Source organism: Papio anubis, chromosome 8 (assembly GCF_008728515.1).
Source record: "Papio anubis isolate 15944 chromosome 8, Panubis1.0, whole genome shotgun sequence".
NCBI lineage: Eukaryota > Metazoa > Chordata > Mammalia > Primates > Cercopithecidae > Papio > Papio anubis.
The window spans coordinates 116,813,204-116,833,614 of NC_044983.1; the positions used below are offsets into that span (position 1 = coordinate 116,813,204).

The following is a 20,411-nucleotide window of genomic DNA, read 5'->3' on the forward strand; positions in this document are numbered from 1 at the left end:
ATGCTGGCAAGGCTATGAAGAAACAGGAACTTGTACACTGTTGGTGGGTATGTAAATTAAGTCAACCATTATAGAAGACAGTGTGGTGATTCCTGAAAGACCTAGAACCAGAAATACCATTTGACTCAGCAATCCCATTACTGGATATGTACTTAAAGGAATATAAATTATTCTATTATAAAAATATATGCACACATCTGTTCATTGCATCACTATAGCAAAGACATGGAATCCACCCAAATACCCATCAATTTTATACTGGATAAAGAAAATGTGCTACATATACACCATGGAATACTATGCAGCCATAAAAAGGAATGAGATCATGTCTTTTGCAGGGATATGGATGGAGCTGGATGCCATTATCCTCAGCAAACTAACACAAGAACAGAAAACCAAACACCGCATGTTCTCACTTCTAAGTGGTAGCCAAAAAATAGGAACACATGCATATACAGGGAGGGGAACAACACACACTAGGGCCTGTTGTTGGGGGGTGGGTAGGGGAGTGAAAACAGCAGGATAAACAGTTAATGCATGCTGGGCTTAACACCTACATGAGGGGTTGATAGGTGCCACAAACCACCATGGTACAAGTTTACCTACATAACAAACCTGCACATTCTGCACATGTATCCTAGAACTTAAAAGAAAAGAAAAGAAAAGAAACAAATACCACCCACCTGGCTAAAAATGCTTCTACTCCTTAAACCTCACTGAGGCATAAAAAAAGACGTGATGAAAAAGATTGATAGATGAAGTGGGGGCGGGGTAATTGTTCTGGAGACACTACTGGCTTTGAATCTTACCTTTGCAATCTGTAAGCTTTGTGATGGAAGGTAAATTTCCCAACCTTTTTGAGTTTCCTTTATAAACAACTGTATAGAGTTTATTGAGTTTTTGATTGAAATAAAGAAGATGAGATGCAAATTGTCCAGAAAATATTAATTGATTTGTTTATTCAACAATTTTTAATTAACTTCCTACTAATATTTATGTCGCCATAGCATGGAGAAGCCATCACTTAACTTGACTGGATGTTTTTAATCAAGTAACTACTCAGTAAGTAATATTGCTACAGTATTACTCAGCCATTTCACTCCTAGGTATTCATCCAGGAAAAGTAAAAATGTAAATTCATATGAAGATTGTACACAAATGTCAACAGCAGCTTTATTTGTAGTAACCCCAAAGTGAAAAGAAACAAATGTCCACCAACAGGTGAATAGTATATCCTTGCTACAAAATGCTACTTAGCAATAGAAATAAATACACTATTGAAACAAGCAACAACATTAATAAATCTTTTATTTATTTATTTATTTATTTTTATTTTTTTGAGATGGAGTCTCGCTGTCACCCAGGCCTGGAGTGCAGTGGTGCGCTCTCAGCTCACTGCAAGCTCCGCCTCCCGTGTTCACGCCATTCTCCTGCCTCAGCCTCCCGAGTAGCTAGGACTGCAGGCACTCGCCACCACGCCCAGCTAATTTTTTGTATTTTTAGTAGAGACGGGGTTTCACCATGTTAGCCAGGATGGGCTCAATCTCCTGACCTCGTGATCCACCTGCCTCGGCCTCCCAAAGTGCTAGGATTACAGGCGTGAGCCACTATGCCCAGTCATAAATCTTAAAATATTTATGTTGAGTTAAAGAAGTCAGACCTCTCCCCCAAAAAAGAGTACACATTGTATGATTTCATATGTATAGAAGTTCAGAAAATTTAAAACAATCTCTAGAAACAAAAGGTAGAGCAGTTGTTGCCTGGTCGTTAGGAATAAGGTGGTAAGGTCAGGAGGGAGCGATCCCAGAGGAAAATGAGAAAACTATCTTGATTGCAGTTACGGGTTTGTGGATGTAGACTTATGTCAAAATTTACCAAATTAGAAGTTTTAAATTTGTGCAAATTAATGTATGTCAGCTATAGCTCAATGAAACTATTTTGAAAAGTTAAAAGTAACTGCCTTGTTTATTTGGCATAAATACCCTGTAGAGCCGTGCAAGAAAAGAATACAGCGTTTTGGCAACAGCTTCATAATCCCCAAAATAGTAGGACTGTGCATCTTTATTGGGATTAAATATGAGCAAAGGCAGAAAAGGTTATATTATATATCCTCATTCTCTTTTCAGAAATTTTAAATGAGAATCCATACATCAGATGATTAGAATTCAGGAAACCTCTAACAGACTAGAATTTTATTTATTTATTTTTAACTTACTACACTGCTTTGTAACATGTGACCTTCAAGCGACATTAATTAATGCCTCTTAGAGAAAGTTAGATACTGTGCTCACTTTTATTATTTGTTAAGGATGTGTTTACAATAATGAAAATGTACATCATAGCAGACCTTTCCTATTCCTCATTCCTAAGCACATGGGATCCAAATTCCAGAAGATAAATTTCCCTATGATGAATGAAGAGCTGTGCGTCAAATCTACAGTATTTTGGCTAAACATAGAGAACTTTAACCATCAAAACTGTCATTAACTGTTGTGAACTGCTTCAGTGTGTAGTGAATTTCCTGTCACTGAGGGTACTGGAGATATGCCACATTCAGCAAGACAATATGACAGAGGAATGACAAAATGGGGAGGGTTCTGAAGGGAGATTGGAACCAGGCATGGTGGCTCATGCCTGTAATCCCAGCACTTTGGGAGGCTGAGGCTGGCGGAGCACTTGAGGTCAGGAGTTCAACATGGTGAAACCCCATCTCCACTAAAACTACAAAAATCAGCTGGGCATAGTGGCATGTGCCTGTAGTCATAGCTACTCGGGAGGCTGAGGTGGGAGAATCACTTGAACCTGGGAGGTGGAGGTTGCAGTGGGCCGAGATCATGCCACTGCACTCCAGCCTGGGGGAAGAGCAAGACTCCATTTCAAAAAAAAAGGCTGGGGAGACACTGGAACAAAAGACCTCCTCATTCTGTAGAAACCTCCTTCCTAAACCATAAGCTAGTGCAATAATGTTGTGATGTTATAATGTTGCAATGACGAAATTGCAGTAATATATTTCTGGTGTAGCACAGAGTTCTTGCAGTTCCCCTATAATAAGGAAGAGGTTGCAGGGGATATGTTATCCTCTCATCGACTGCTACTAATTTCCAGGATATTTTCTCCTCAATATTCATAGTATAAAGTGGGTAATCTTAACATGAAAGAGACATTGTGCAAATTGCTTCTTCTTGGCATCTAGAGAAGCATGCATTTGGCATCTTCCTCCAGTTGCAAAGGGAAAATCCAGAGAGAGTTGGCAGAGCCAACAGGGGACCAGCCCTTTCCAGTACACTGTCATATATCTCTCTTCAGCTTGTCTTATGCCAGAGGCAAGGGGAAAGATTTTGTGAGCGCCCAGCTAAGTATGAGCATTTCATTTTCTAAGTACAAACTTCTCCCTAAAGAAAGGAAATTGAAATCACTGATAATCTGACACCTCTTCCACCTCCCCCATTCCCAGGCCACTTTCTGCCTCAGATGAGAATCTTTTGAGCTGTAATAATAACTTCCAGGTGGGAAAGTTAGCTTGTTCAAATCTGTTTCCTCTTCTCAATCCCCTACTGTATCTACCCAGCCATCTGCCAGCCCACTCTGAGTCTTACTTATCTAGGCTCTCTGAAAAAAGGGATAGCCCAGAGGTATTGGTGCTATAATTTTAAATGGGAAGAAAAGAAAGGGGGGAAGTAGTGAAAGGATAGACTTGTGAAAGAGAAGAGGATATTGACAAAAGGGTATCTATACTAGTCTTATGTGCAAATAGTGTCACAGAGAGCTCTCAATTCATGCTCACGCCAGAGGAGGAATGAAGCTACAGAAAGAGAAATCTCACTCATATGAGGAATCTAAAAAAGTTGAACTCCTAGAAGTAGAGAGTACAGTAGTGGCTACTAGAGGCTGGGGAAGAGGGATGGACAGGGTAAAGAGAAATGTTAATCACAGACACAAAGTTTTAGTTATATAAGAGGAATGGCTTTAGTGATCTAGTGCACAGAACTGTCACAATAAGAAATAAATAAAGTATACTTTAAAATTACTAAAAGAGCAGATTTTAAATGTTTTTACCACACAAACACACAAAAAAAGATCAGTATGTGAGGTGTTGATTTATTAATCAGCTTGATTTAATTATTCTACAATGTTAACATTTATCAAAACAACACATTATACCCCATAATATATAAAAGTATTGTTTGTCAATTAAAATGTAAAGAAGGCCAAGCACAGTGGCTCACGCCTCTAATCCTAGCACTTTGGGAGGCCGAGGCGGGCAGATCACGAGGTCAGGAGTTCGAGACCAACCTGGCCAATATGGTGAATCTCCGTCTCTACTAAAAATACAAAAATTAGCCAGACGTGGTGGCGCATGCTTCTAATCTCAGCTACTCAGGAGTCTGAGGCAGGAGAATTGCCTGATCCTGGGAGGTAGAAGTTTCAGTGAGCTGAGATCGTGTCACTGCACTCCAGCCTGGATGACAGAGTGAGACTCCATCTCTAAATAAATAAAATAAAATAAAATAAAATAAAATAAAATAAAAATGTAAAGCAAAAGAAAGAAAAATGCCTTGGGATGAGGCGACCTAGTCTGTCCTGTTCTGACACAAAAGACTATATGATCTTGAGTAATGCCTTTCATCCGTCTGGGTCTCAATTTCTTTATCTGTAAAATGTTGCCTTGCTCTAGATAGTTTCCTGAATAATGCAAATTTGAGGCAAGTATTTATGGGAGAAAAGGAAAAAATGAGTTGACAATAGGGCGGGGGCGTTCAGCTATTTAGCAGTTGTGACATATTCTGTTTGGCAGGATGATGAAGAGGTTGAAATGTCATTGGCACAAAACTGCAAAATGGTGAAAACTTACCCAGTGTCTCCTTTTTCATGTATGACAAACTGTCAAGATATAGTAATGAAGGGAGAAGAGCTTGATAAAGATCCAAAGGTAAAACATTCTTAGGAAACTGTACCTACTGTTGACATGTGTAAAGCATGAGAATTTCTTTGTAAGTAAGACTAACAGTTCCAGCTCCATTGGCTTTGTTTTAAATTATTTCTGAGCAATCTATGCCAAAGTTACGAAAAATACTTTTTGGGTAAAATCTAGCCCCTCTCAGCCTTCTTTTATTCTAGTGATTAGACTTTTAAGTGTGAAAAATTGCAGTGTATTTAGATGTAATGTTTCTATCTGTATCAACCCTTGGACGTGTCGATCTCAAAGAAATCACACACACACACACACACACACTCACAATCCTGGATCAGATTTCTAGTCAAATGTAACCCTTAAATATTACTGCCTTCGATTACAGCTCTACATTTGCTATTTGTCTTGTTCTACTTTAGAAGAAAATTAAAGCCAAGGCTTCTTTCTCACCATCAACAATTGCCCTACTTGTCTGTTCAGTCAAACAAGCATTCCTTAGCTAAAGGAATCCCACCCAAAATCTCACAAAAATCATCTCCTCATCTTTGCTAGCTTGTTGCAAGAATGCTAAGCCTGAGTCTCTTATGACCTGAGAAATATATTATTTCTTTAACTTTTTTTTATCAGCCTCAAAGTCAACTGAGGAAGGACATGATGACGTAAGGCAAGAGGGAAAAGGCAATGAGGACTAAAAGAGGAAGCAAAGATCACTGTCCATAAAAAGCTATTCAGATTACTAGAGAGTCAAGATTTTAAAACACACAAAAAAAGAAAAAGCACAAGTTACATAAGAACATGACACAAAGTCACATTAACACAGAGGACAAAGTATAGCACTTGAGTGATGCATATTCAATAGCAGTAGTTTATAGATCTGGGTCTGGTCTGGCTTTAGCTGGTTCTCCTGCAATTTCAGCTCCATTTCTTGCCACACATTCACTCATAGACTACATCCTCCCCCCTTACCAAAGTACCTGTATCTCCCTCCTGACCACCTCCTCTCCCCATCATACTCTCTCTTTCGTTTCTAACATGGATCCTTCTGCCTGGACTTCCCTTTATCTTCTTGAGTGTTCAGAAGATTTCAATACATCTACGCAGATATTTTCTCTCTGATAAAGCCTTCACTAACGAATGTGAGCACAATCAATAGCTCTTTCCTCAAAGTTTTTAGAGCAATTTATGCATGGCCATCAATGCTGGCATTTCAGCCATGTATTATTATCTTTTGTTTGCATGTTGCTGTTTCCCAAACCTCTATGCTCCCTCTGTCTTCTTCTTGGGAATTCTCATTCACTGCTGTCACATCAATGGCCACTTGTGATCTGATGCTGACTCATAGACATGCAACTCGGCCAAGACATACTCATGGTTCCCTGCCTGCCATACACAGATGCATGCTCACTGAACATTTCTACATGGAGCTTTTGCTTGCAGCTTTCACTATCAAATGTGATCCTGTTTATGTATTTATTTGTTGTTTATCTTCTGTCTCCTTGAACCCTTGCTTTTATGAAGCAGTTAGCTACTGCTTAAAAGAGTGTCTAGCTTATAATCAATAGATATTTTTAAGTATTTACCCCAACATGAACTCATTATCTTTCCTGCAAAGTTTATACAATCTCTTGAGCTCTCTGCTTTGATTGATGTAACCATTTACCTAGTCACTCAAAACAGAAGTCATTTTAAATAACTTCCCGTTTTACTCCTAACATTTAATTGGAGGATGAGTTATTCTTAACATTCTGTTTCCTATTTCCACAATCACTGCCTCACACAAGTGTTCATCATCTCCCAAAATACGGCATTAATCACTTAACTGCTCTCCTCGCCTGTGGACTTACCCTCTCCAAATCACCCACTAAACCTGCTTTAGACTGATATTTTTGAACAACAATTCTGGTTATATGATTCCATTACTCTAAGCTTTTAAATGAGTCCCCTTTGCTTACAGAATTAGACCCTGTAAAATCCCTAGCTGTTGTGTTTGGAAATGTTGTAATTGCTCCTCCTGGTTCATTCACTTGCAAATTGCCTACTTTCCTTTAGAGATGTGACCTAGGCATCACATCCTATATGAAACCCTTTCCAAATCTCAGTGTTCCCAATTAAAAGAAACACTCCTTCCATGCTGTGCCCACAGGCCCTTGTGTGTGCACCTACCATGGAAGCCATAGGTTATACCCCATGCCTTAGTTTACATGTCCACTCCCCCTGATAGAGGGTGAACTCCCTAATGGTCAGTTCTGTGTTCATTCAACTCTACCTCCAGTAACATGGTACCAAATATAGTAAGTGTTCATTATAAGTTTTACTGAATAAAGGAATGAATGAAATGGACTAATCTACTTTTTTCCACTTTCTTTTAGATATGGAGTGTTGGGATAATGTCCTATTCTTTTGTGATCCCTTTTGTCTAGTACAGTTTGGACTAATAGCAAAGGTTCTAGAAGATGATGCTGAAGAAGACAAAAGGAGGAAAGGAAGGAGCATGGAAGTATAACTTATGTGCAGAGGAATACAGGGTCTTTCAGGGGAGCAACAGAATCAGGTTATGGTTAAATAACCTATCAGCCTGTGCCACCTTGTCCTATTATATTTCTTCCCGCTTTCTCATTGCATAGGGACAGATCATAGATTCTCAATTAAGACTTGACCTGTAGGGTGTCTGCTGAGATACTGCATTTCATAATGACAAATAAATATTTCGGCCAACTAAGTGGCAACTTGTCTTTTGAGGACAGAATACGTGTTAAAACTTATCTAGTGCACACACTTGCCTGACTGTTGTTGACTTTAGTTAGTTGCACAGTGACTCTTTGCTTTGGCTAACTTTTAAGTAATTTCTTCTGGAACTCCCTTCATTTTAGAACCTCTTTGTGACAAGAATTCACTTCTAAATCTCAGTCTGTGGATTAAGAACACATCCATGTTAGTAGAGATATTAGAGGGATTATGAATCTGCCTTGCATCAAAGTCTATGATTAGATTGGAAGAAATTTCCTATATAAAAAGTATGTTTATAAGTGCTTATAGATGCAGTGAAATGAATACAAATTCATGTTAAAAAGGATTGAATCTAGAGCAGCTTTTCCTTGATATATTCCTTGGTGATCAACTAATCCTGAAGTTATAAAACTATCACATTTTTGTTTGGCAGTATCTGTGACATCTTTTGGAATTATAAAACTATGGACTAAAAAAATCAGCTACCATAGAGTTTGGCTTAGGTTTAGAGCCACATAGTCCTTTAGATCTTGTTCATTTCTCTGCCATATGCATGAATTCTCTAACAGAATCCTAAATAAATAATTTTCTGGGTCCCACTTTTCTCTCTCACTTATTTTATCTGCCTGCCAACCTTTCTATCTGCTTGTGTACCTTCATGTTCTTATTTTCTCTTATTGCACAAAATATTTCAGGTCTTTGGTGACTGAGAACTCCATGCCCCAAACTGAACTCTCTCTTTCTCCATCCCCACTCTCGCTCCTCCTGAACAGCCTCCCATCAGTGAGTGGTAATGTCATCTGTCCAGTTGTTCTCCCCAAAGATCTTAGAATATCCTTTGTTCTCTCTCCAAGTATACCCTAAACTTACTCACTTCTTACTACCCATCACTACTAACATGCTGGTCCCAGTCACCAGTGCCTGTCCCCTGGACAGCTGCAATGGCCTCTTGATAGTTTTCCTACCTCTACCCTTGTTCTGTGGTCTGTTCTTAGCTCAGGAGCCCATTGGATCATGTCCTTCAATCACTGAATTGCTCAATACCCCTTAACCCATTTCCCATATTGCTGAAACCCCTTAACCCATCACCTTCTATCTCATTCAGAGTAAAAGCCAAAATCCCTGCAGTAGCCTACAAGGCCTCACATGATCTAGCCCCTGCTGCCTTTCCTACTTTATCTATTACAAATCTCTCACTTGTTCATTCCGCTCCAGCTACACTAGTGTCCTTGCTGCTTTGAACATGGCAGGAATAACCCTTCCAAGCAGCCTTTGTGCAGGGTCTATTTCCTTTATCCAGAACTGTCTTCCTTCATATAACCTCATGTTAACTTTTGTGCCCCCTTTGAATCAAAGCCAATTCAAGTAGGATCTACCATGATAATCTTTTTTTAAAAATTGCTACCTATGATTTCTGGTTCCAGGCCCTACACGTAAGGAGCCTGTAGGTTATCTGGTACCTGGCCCACGTGGGTAGAAGGTGACATGTGGAACTCAAAAAAGGAAAATTCAGGTCAGTCTTTGATACAGTTTGGCTTTGTCCCAGCCAGATTTCATCCTGAATTGTAGCTTCCATGATCCCTATGCGTCATGGGAGGGACCCAGTGGGAGGTAATTGAATCATGGGGGTGGGTTTTGCCATGCTGTTCTCATGACAGTGAATAAGTCTCAGGAGATCTGATGGGTTCTTTTCTTTCCTTCCTTCCTTCCTTCCTTCCTTCCTTCCTTCCTTCCTTCCTTCCTTCCTTTCTTTCTTTCTCTTTCTTTCTTTTTGAGATGGAGTCTCGCTTTGTCACCCAGGTTGGAATGCAGTGGCATGATCTCGGCTCACTTCAAGCTCTGCCTCCCGGGTTCACACCATTCTCCTGCCTCAGCCTCGCGAGTAGCTGGGACTACAGGTACCCACCACCACACCCGACTAGTTTTTTGTATTTTTAGTAGAGACTGGGTTTGACTATGTTATTCAGGATGGTCTCAATCTCCTGACCTGGTGATCCACCTGCCTCGGCCTCCTGAAGTGCTGGGATTACTGGCATGAGCCACCACGCCCAGCTGATCTGATGTTTTTATGAAAGGGAAATTCCCCTGCACACACTCTTGTCTGCCACCATGTAAGACATGCCTTTGCTCCTCCTTTGCTTCCCACCATGATTGTGAGACCTCCCCAGCCATGTGAAACTGTGAGTCCATTAAACCTCTTTTTCAGTCTCAGGTATGTCTAAGTAGCATGAGAGCAGACTAATACTGTCTTTATACCCCTGAGCCTGCTGGAATTATTCGAACCACCACTCCTAAGCCTGCTTATCCTACCTTGCCTATCCCTTTATGTAGAAACCTCAATGACTCAGATCCATTTTGTTCCCCTTTCTCTTTCTGCCTCTTGACCAACCTGATGCTTCCCTGTGTGGCCTTGTTTCTAGAAATCTGTGAGTATCAAGACTTCTTCCTTCATGACAGTCATTTCCATGTCTGCATGTTTTACAATATGCCATGCAAAACCTGGGTTCATTTTAAAACAATTGGGACAGGGGAATTTGACACCAGAGGGAGTTGATATGTCTTCAGGCTGCTCTTGGCTTCCTAACTGGATCTGACAGACAGCAGCCACTCACTGGGAAAGCATAGCTGGTTGTTGTTGTGCTTGCTGCTTGATGACTGCTGCATTGTGTTGTTTTTGTCAAGTGTTGCCCTGAATTCCCAGCCTAAAATTGAGGAGCTTAGACTTCATAAGACACATCTGGGACTTAGGGCCTGGGGACACTCAACATATTTCTCCATGTTGACTGAGCACTCAGGGTCCAGAACACAGTGCCTATAAGGTAATTGAGTATGTCAGTTTCTCCAAAAGGACCCTCCAAGCAGATGAGGAGTGATTACCCCCTAGTGCCTAGTAGGACAAGTCTGATTCACTGACCCACTAAAGAGTGGTAACACTGAAAATTGGTGGGGGCAACTGACTCGTTTATGTAAAAGTGCCTCATGTCCAGGATGTTATATGTTCCTGGGGGCATTGTATAAACCACTTTACCTTTTCCTTCTGAGCTTTGCTGAGTCAAATTTCCACCATTCCACAGAGTCACGGGAGTGCACTGCCTGAACAATGGTTCATGTGCTATGGGCCATTCCTGGAGCTCCTCCTTAGGGGATCACAGCATCCTGCAAATATTGCTGTTCAGATCATAAACTTCTCTGCTATTGTCCTCTTGCTGTTGAGATGTGCCTCTCAAACCAATGTGATACAGGACATCTTATCTCTGTAGACCAGTCCCTCAATGTTTAATAAAAAATGAGAAAGAAAAAGAGCAACTGCCATCCACCCTCCCAAATTTTCTGAAGAGGTGTTTCAGTTAATTTTAAAAGTACCTAATCAACGAGCATTGGCTGTCTTAAGTGCTGCTAAGGGTCTCACACTCCAAACAGAGAATGTGAAGGAGAAAGCTAATGCCACTATTGCCCTCTTGAATGGAAGCCCTGACCCTCTGAGATTGAGTGGGACGTCCTAGAAAGTGAGGCCACTGCTCACAGCAGAAGTCACCTGGGGCCATCAGGAGCTTATCAGGTAAATACTAAAGGAAATATAAATGGTCAAAAACAGACAAGAGACTTCAAAAAACAGAAAAAAAAAATGTAAGCGCATAGACATATAAACCATTCTACAATAAAAGATTTTGAAAAAGGGGGGGGGAACTGGATTTAAAAGCCTAGAAATAAATACATACATAAATACATAAATAAAGCTGTCTGAAAGCCAGGCTGCTGGAGCCCTTGCTTTCCCTTTTCTTTTCCTGTAATTGCCTAGTGGGTTTATGCTGCCAGTTATCATCCAGAAACAGAAACCAAAAAAAAAAAAAAACCCTGTTTAAGGCAGCTAAAAAGCCTAAAACAGAAAGGTGGTGGGGATACAGGGAAGAAAAGAAAAAGTGAATAAATAAATTTTATATGTATAAATAAAATATTATATTATATAAAAATATATAATCAATTACATATAATTGAATTCAAATGGAAAATTATAGTTTGATTCAGTTCATAATCAAAACTTTATATAGTAAAAGTCACATTAAATAACATATATACTAATATACATAACAAATGCATTAAAATATAATTATCTATATACTAAAATAATTTACACTAAAAAGAGATAAAAAGGGTGCTGATTGGCTTTAGTGCCTATACAGAGTAGGTTCTAAGTTAAATTTAGTATTTGCTGAAATACACCAATTGACAAAGCTTTATAGACTTAATAAATACTTAGGCTCAACTTATAGTACACCAGGAGTCACACTAAATTTAAACATTATTTTCCTATCATTTTAAAAAGTAACTAGATGTGAAATAGAGGAAAAATAAGTGTGCCTCACTTTAAATGTAGCCTTGCCTAAGTTTTCCATACTCATAATAGCCACTAGGCATAAATAATCTCAAATTGGGCATAAATGCTGTAACACAACGAATAATACATTTAAATTAAAGTAAGTCACACTTCTAAATTGGCTTAGTAAAATGAGACCATATGACTTTCCAGTTAAAATAATTAAAATGGGGCCAGGCGCAGTGGCTCATGCCTGTAATCCCAGTGCTTTGGGAGGCCAAGGTGGGTGAATCACAAGGTCAGGAGTTCAAGATCAACCTGGCCAAGATGGTGAAACTCCATCTCTACTAAAAAAATACAAAAATTAGCCAGGCATGGTGGTGTGCACCTGTAATCCCAGCTATTCAGGAGGCTGAGGCAGGAGAATTGCTTGAACCCGGGAGGTGGAGTTGCAGTCAGCTGAGATTATGCCGTTGCACTCCAGCCTAGGTGACACAACGAGACTCCATCAAAAAAAAAAAAAAAAGAAGAAAGAAAGAAAGAAAGAGAGAGAGAAACCCAATCTCTACTAAAAATACAAAAATTAGCTGGGCCTGGTGGCGGGCACCTATAATCCCAGCTACTCAGGAGGCTGAGGCAGGAGAATCGCTTGAACCCAGGAGGTGGAGGTTGAAGTGAGCCAAGACCACATCTAATTGATGTGTACCCACATCAGTTGGGTACACACTTAAATTGCGACAGAGTGAGACTCTGTCTCAAAAAAAAAAAAAAAAAAGAATTAATATGTCCAAATAGAAGTTAAACTGGTGCTTCAATAATTCAAACTTACTATTTAAAACCTAATTAATAAAGAGGTAATTATCCCCACTCTTTCTCTATTTGACAACCCAATTTTGCCTATTCCTAAACCTCAAAAAAAAAAAAAAAAAAAAACCAAAAAAAAAACAGGGCCTTCTAGTAGATTGCTACAGTTTCAATGCTATGATCCCATCTCTCAAGATCCCCATACTTAATATCCAATATTATTATTACTGATTCTATCCAATCAACCAGTAAAGATTTTGCTGTTATAGATTTGGTTGATCTATTCAATGACTATTTCAACAGTCTCTCATCCTCACAGTGCCCTTATCTCTGAAGGGATACAACCCACATTTTCTGGACTATCCATGGCATACCTCAACAGCTTTATCATTGAACACAACAGACGAGATATCAATTGCATCTGCCTTTTTCAAGAAGGACAGGTATGACGTTACCTAATGACATTCTTCTCCAAGGAGATTAATTTGGCACATTTCTTAAGAACATACAAGTCAAACATCTATCAGTCCTTTTTGGGTTTTGGTAGCAACATATTCCCCATCTACAAGTTTTATTTAATCTCACTTATGATTGCTGCTATTCAGAAATCAGCCTACCTTAAATGGTGCTTTCTCCGACAAAAGGCTCTAAAATCTGTCCAAATTGAAGTCAATAGGCATGCGTGTTTAATGCTCTCAGAGACTCCTTTATTAAAGAGGTTCAACAATTGCTTTTCATGCCTCCTGGAGTCTTATAATGGCCATAAATTGCCCAAAGCCTTCTAATATGAGAAACTGCCCCTTTTGGTCTTGTGCTATATACCGTTGAAACAACTGCTAGCTACGTATTGGGCTTTCTTCGAAATAGAGGCTCTTGCAGACCCTGAGTCTCTGACCCTCCATATCCAGCTGCCCAGTGTGATTTGGATCATAAAAACAAAGCTTGGCATGGTCACTAGGTCCAAACCTGGGCTCTCTGGCATATTCCACCTGCAAGAGGAAGTGGTCTACCCTGTCCTCAGTTGCTTGCCAAGTGCCATGGTGCTGGAAGAGATCCCTACACCCCTCCCAAGATGCATTGGCTATCTGGGGAGCCCCTTGGAATTAACCAAATAAACAACAATGGAAGTTCATAAACTATACAAATGTCATTGCCAATCATAACAAGATTGATGAAGCTCAGCAGAATATTGCTACTTTCCCTCCCTTAGTCAAGATGTCCCTGATGTAGGACAGGACCCAAGCGTCAACAAAATTGGCCACAGACAATCATCTTAGCACTAGGACCCTGATCAACAAATGGACCCATCTTCACATTACTACACACTGTTGGGCCAGTGCCTAAGAGCTGGCACCTTCAGGGTAAATAATTTCGGGGATTACTTGTTTCATGGATACTCAAAATATAAATGAAAATCACACATATCTCTACATATACTAAAGTCACATCCACGGCCTTATCGAGACATTGCTTATCTCCTTCAAAAATATAGACATTACTGAGAGTAATCAAGGCACTCAGCTGGGTTCTTCGAAAGGTCAGTCAATGGAATTTTAATGTCTCTTTTGGGTCTCAGATACTGAAAGACAGTTTCCTCAAACTACTTCTTTTCAAATTCCAATCTGGCAAATAAACTCCTAAAGGTATCTTTCCCCCTGTGTTAGTCCCTCTTATTTCAAGGCCCATTGGCCAACTTGTGCCTCCCAGGAACTTTAAAAACATTCCCGAACGCCGTCTCTACTAAATATACAAAAATTAGCTGGGCGTAGTGGTGCACGCTTGTAATCCCAGCTACTAAGGATGCTGAGGCAGGAGATCACTTGAACCCAGGAAGCAGAGGTTGCAGTGAGCCAAGGTCACACCACTGCACTCCAGCCTGGGCTACAGAGTGAGACTCCATCTCAAAAAGAAAAAAAAAATCCCATTGTCTTTTCTATATTTAAAGGGGATGTGTTTTTTCTTCAGACATATAAAGACTCATTATATATATAAAGACCCTTTGAAAATATCCCCATATCTTTATAAATGTTAGATCTTGCCCCTATCCCATAAGGGCTAGAGAACAGATCAACTGGACATACTCTTCTAGAATCATTAGCTATCGATTGTCTTATGTCTAGTAAGCTGTCTATCTGATATAGAACCTATTTAAGCCTAAATTTTTACCAAAAACGAAACAAAACAAAACCTGGCAAGTGCAGCTGTACACCATTCTGTTGACTGTTGGTCTTACTGCTGATCCAAGTATTTTCCTTGGTTTGCAGTTCGGAGATCCAGCTCCTTTAAAGACCCACATGCTACAGAGTATGGTCCTAAACCTGGAAACTTCCTTCAGCTTACCCATTGCCAACCAAACCAACAACCAAGGCAAAGAACCTGTAGTATTAGAGAGCCTGCCTACAGGATAATGCTGAAACTCCAACCTCAGCCTTATTATATATAATACCACAGAGCCATAAGAAAAAGACCCACATCAATTAGAGTGGATACATGCTTAAAAAAAAAAACAGACAGCTCCTCATCCCAGACCATATCACCATGGCTGGAGAGCTCAATGTTGGAGATGGCATTGTCTCAATACCAGAACTTGCCATTAAAGATGACTTTACCCTGGACACTAAAAATCTCCGCCCCAGCAATGCCCATGGACTTCCTCTTCTAAGGCACAAACAGGACCCAGAACTTTTGTTGCTTTTCTTCCTTTAATACTAAGGATTCTATGATGTTTCTTGAGCTTGCCATCTGTTCAGCCCATGATTCTTGCATAATCCTTGCTCTCTGCCAAAAGAGCACACCTCTATACTTCCATGCCTGAGGGGAAATCTCATAGAGGTTAACTACAATCTCTGCCATTATAACAATCAATGGAGATGACTGCTTTTCCACGTAGCCATCTGCTTTATATCAGTCAACCCCACAACCCCTGGGTATGATTCTACTCACTCCCCGGTGCCTTCTTTTCCTGCCGGACTCCAGCTTTCCATCACACTTCTTGCACATCCTACATCTCCAAACATGACCACTCCTTCCCCTTGGCTACAAAGACCACAACTCTTCCATATACGCTACTAATGTGTCAGTTCCTACTCTTCAACAACATGACTACAGTCCTGCCAACTTCGCCTGAAGAATACACCAAGATACTATGGTCAATTATATCCTACATATACATATTTACCCCATATACTTTAGATATTCTATATATAGCTTCTACCTTTTGTAACATCACCAAGGTATTATTAGAGATCCCCGAAAACTTCAGATCTATTTTCTTGGCCAAAGTTACATAATTTAGAAACGTAGTTGTGGGTCGGCCTGCAAGTATTCCTTAAACTTCTTCTTGTGCTCCTTCTTTCTTCTCTCACTGTAAAATGTTTTATATGATGCTTGGGGCAACTTATAGCTTACTCTCTAAAAATCTCCACTATCATCACCCCAGAGATTCCTTAGAGGATGCCAGAGCATCACAGAGCCAGTCATATTAGCTATGTGTTCTTATTTCCTGTATTCTTGATGCTATGACTGGCCTTACCGGCTGAGGAAGAGATTGCTCTCCTATCACCACAGAGGCCACTCAAGACCACCACGAGTGTATCAGGTAAACACTCAAAGAAAAAGAAAAAGCAATGGTAAGGGAGAGCCAAAACACATGACCCTGGCCCACTCCCCCTCCAAAAAAAGAAATAAAATATTTGGCCTGCCTAGACATACTGATTTTAAAAGATTTTGTTTAAGAATAAGAAAAAAAAAAGTCAAAGAAATGGATTGGAAAACCTAGAACAAAAACTGCTGCCAATGAGGCTGACCACTGGGCCCTTTCCCCCTCCCCCCTTTTCCTGTAAACTCCTAGAAAGCTGATTGCGAGTTATCAACCAGAAACAGAAACTAAAAACCACAGCTTCAGGAGGCTAAAAGCCTAAAATGAAAAGAAAAAGGAGACAAAGGTAAAAGAGGGAAAGAAAATCCCAGATGTAAGGGGAGAAAAGAAAAGGCAAATACATAATATATATAGTTATATATATGTGTGTGTGTGTGTACAATGTTTATGCTGTTTTAATTAATTTTTATTTTTATTTTAAGTTCCTGGGTACATGTGCAGGATGTGCAGGTTTGTTACATAAGTAAATGTGTGCCATGGTGGTTTGCTGCACCTGTCAACCTATCAGCTAGGTATTAAGCCCAGCATGTATTAGCTATTTTTCCTAATGCTCTCCCTCTCCCTGCCAACAAAAATGTATAATAAATTATATACATAATTAAATTTTAAAAGAGGTCCATAGTTTGATTCCATTGAAATTCTAAAATTTACATATTAAAATGTATATAAAACAAATTATATGTAATAATTATATATAGCAAATATACAACAAAATTTATATACTAATATAGTTTTTATTAAAAACAGACAAAAGTGTATTGACTAACTTTTGTGAGTCTACAACATAAGTTTAAGTGAGTTTTAGCATTTGCTAAAATGCACCAACCGACAAAAACTTCATAACTTAATTAAAACTAGGGCTCAAATTAGAGTTATACCTGGAATTCACTAAATTTAAACACTGTTCTTCCTACAATCTTAAAAAATAGCTAAATATAAAACAGACGATAGATATGCCCACTTTAACCATAGCTTTGCCTCAATTTGTACTCATAGTACCCATTGCCTCGACACATCCAATATTGGGCTTTGACTCTTTAATGCAGTCAATAATAAATTAAAATTAAAGTAAGCTTTTGACACTTACAAAGTGGTCTAATAAAATGGGACCTTATGAACTCCAATTTAACTACCTGGTTAAAACAATCCTGGGTGCATTTTAAATCATCATGCAACCAAGACAGCGAAGTAAAATCTTTAAAGTGTTGAGAGTAAAAAAAAAAACCACCAACCTACAATTTTGTATCCTTTTTATTATGCTTCAAAAAATGAAGGAGAAATAAAGACTTTCAGACAAATGAAAATTGAGGAACTTTGTTGCCAGTAGACATGCCTTTCAAGAGATGCTGTAAGTTCTGCAGGGAAAAGGAAAAATATATAGATAAGAAACTATGGTCTACATAAGAAAGGAGGAGTATTAGAGAAGGAATAACTAATGGAAAAATAAAAGCCTTCACTTTTTTACATTTTTAATTGATGTGTCAGATAATACTTTGTTTGAAGTAATAGCAACAATATATTCAATGATTATAGTTTATATGTAAGTAAAATGAATGATAGCAACATACAAGGGACAGCAGGAATGAATTGGAATATTTTCTTATTATAAGGTATCCTTTGAAAGTGAACTTGGACTTGAATACTTGTAAATATGTTGGAAACTCTAGAGCAACTACTAAAAAAAGTTTTGTTTAAAATAAAAAAGGAGAACTGAGAACTGAGAAACAAAAGAAAATGAAATTATACAAAATGCTCATTTAAAACCATAAAAAGTAGAAAAGGAGAGGAAGACAAAAACAGGAAAAAAGAGGTAAGGTGGCAAATGAAAAACAGTAAAGAAATACAGTAGATATTAATTCAACTACATTAATAACCACTTTAAATATTAGTGGTCTAAAAATGCCAATTAAAAGGCAGAGATGGTCAGTGTATCAAAAATCGAGAATCAACTATATCCACTTTAAATATAAAGATACATATAGATTAAAAGTAAAGATATGGAGAAACATATTTTATACTAACGCTAATCAAAAGTAAGGAGGAATAGCTATGTCCATTTCAGACAGCAGATTTCAGACTAAAAAAAATTATCAGGAAGAAAAAGGAATTACATAATGATAAAGAGATCAATTATCCAAGAAGACATAACAACACTAAATTGTTTGGACATAACAACACACCATCAACATATCTGAGGCAAAAACTGATAGAACTGCGAGGAGAAATAGATGAATCCACTATTATTCTTGGAGACCTCAACACCTCCTTATCAGGTATGAACAGATCCAGCAGGCAGAAAATTAGTAAGGACATCATAGAACTCAACAACGCCATCAATCAACTGAATATATAATGGATAGCATTAGACTGCTTTATTCAACAAAAGCATAATACACATTCTTCTCAAGTTCACATGAAACATTCACTAAGATAGACTACATTATGGGCCATAAAACACACTTTACCAAATTTAAAGGAATAGGAATAATGTAATGTATGTTCTCAGACAATATAGAATTAAACTAGAAATCAAGAAGATAACTGGAAAATTCCCAAATACTTGGGGATTAAACAACACACATCTAGATACTATACATGTCAAAAACAACTCAAAAAAATTGAAAAAAAAATGAAATAAATGAAAAAAAAATACAACTTAGTCCGGGAACAGTGGCTCACACTTGTAATCCCAGCACTTTGGGAGGCCAACATAGGTGGATTGTTTGACCCCAGGAGTTCCAGATCAGCCTGGGCAACATGGCAAACCCCCATCTCTACCAAAAAAATAAATAAATAAAATAAGTTAGCTAGGCATGGTGGCAAGTCCCTGTAGTTCCAGCTACTGGGAAGGCTGAGTCAGGAGAACTGCTTGAGCCCAGGAGGTGGCGGTTGCAGTGAGTCAAGATCATGCCACTACACTCCAGCCTGAGCAACAGAGTGAGACCCTGTCTCAAAAAAGAAAAATACAACTTATCAAGTTTTAAGTGACACAGCAAAAGCAGCATATAGAGAAAAGTTAATAGCATCCAGTGCGTTTATTAGGGAAGAAGAAATATCTAAAATTAACCTTCTAACATTCCACCTTAGGAAACTAAAAAAAGAGAGCAAGTTAAGTTCGAAGTAAGCAGAAAGAAAGAAGTGATAAAAATTAGAACATGTCAATAGAATTGAGGACAGGAAGTCAGTTGAGAAAATCAACAAAACCTAAAGCTAGTTATTTAAAAAGATTAGCAATATCAACAAGCTTCTAGATAGATTAACTAAGAAAAAAAGAGAAAAGACATGAATTACTAATATCAAAAATGAAGGAGGAAATATTGCTACAGATTCTATAGACATTAAAATAATAATTTTTAAAATAATATGAACAACTCTATGCCCACAAATTCAATAACCTAGATAAAATGGACCAACTCATTGAAAGACACAACCTGTAAAATTTACACAAAAAGAAATGGACAATATAAATAAGCTTAGATCTATTAAAGACATTGAATCAATATTAAAAGTCGTCTAAAATAGAAAGCACCAGACGCAGATGGATTAACTGGTGAATTCTGTCAAACATTTAAGGAAGAAATTGTACTAATTTTCTACAATCTCTTTCAGAAGATAAGAGTAAAGGGAATACTTTCTTATTCATTCCATGAGGCCAGCATTACCTTAATTCCAAAACCAGACATTATAATAAAATAGAAACAACAACAACAAAACTACAGACCAATGTCTCTATGAATATAGGTGCAAAAATCCTCAAGAGAATATCAGCAAATAAATTCAACAATGTATTAAAAGAATTATACACTACAACCAAGTGGAATTTTTCCCTAGTAAGCAACACTAGTTCAACATTGGAAAATAAAGTAGTATACCACATCCACAAGCTTAAAAAAAGAAACAAATCATATGATCATATCAATAGATGCAGAAAAAGCATTTAACAAAGTTCAACACCCATTCATGATTTAAAAAAAGAAAGAAAGAAAGAAAGACTC

At 38.4% G+C, this 20,411-nt stretch overlaps 1 long non-coding RNA gene across 1 annotated transcript; it reads left to right on the plus strand.

Moving 5' to 3' along the window:
• Positions 1 to 348: 348 nt before the first annotated feature.
• On the plus strand, positions 349 to 9,276 carry LOC103887085. The gene is made up of 3 exons (XR_002523969.2): positions 349 to 1,062; positions 4,796 to 7,463; positions 9,064 to 9,276. It is a non-coding gene; the product is annotated as an uncharacterized LOC103887085 (long non-coding RNA).
• The last annotated feature ends 11,135 nt before the right edge of the window (positions 9,277 to 20,411 follow it).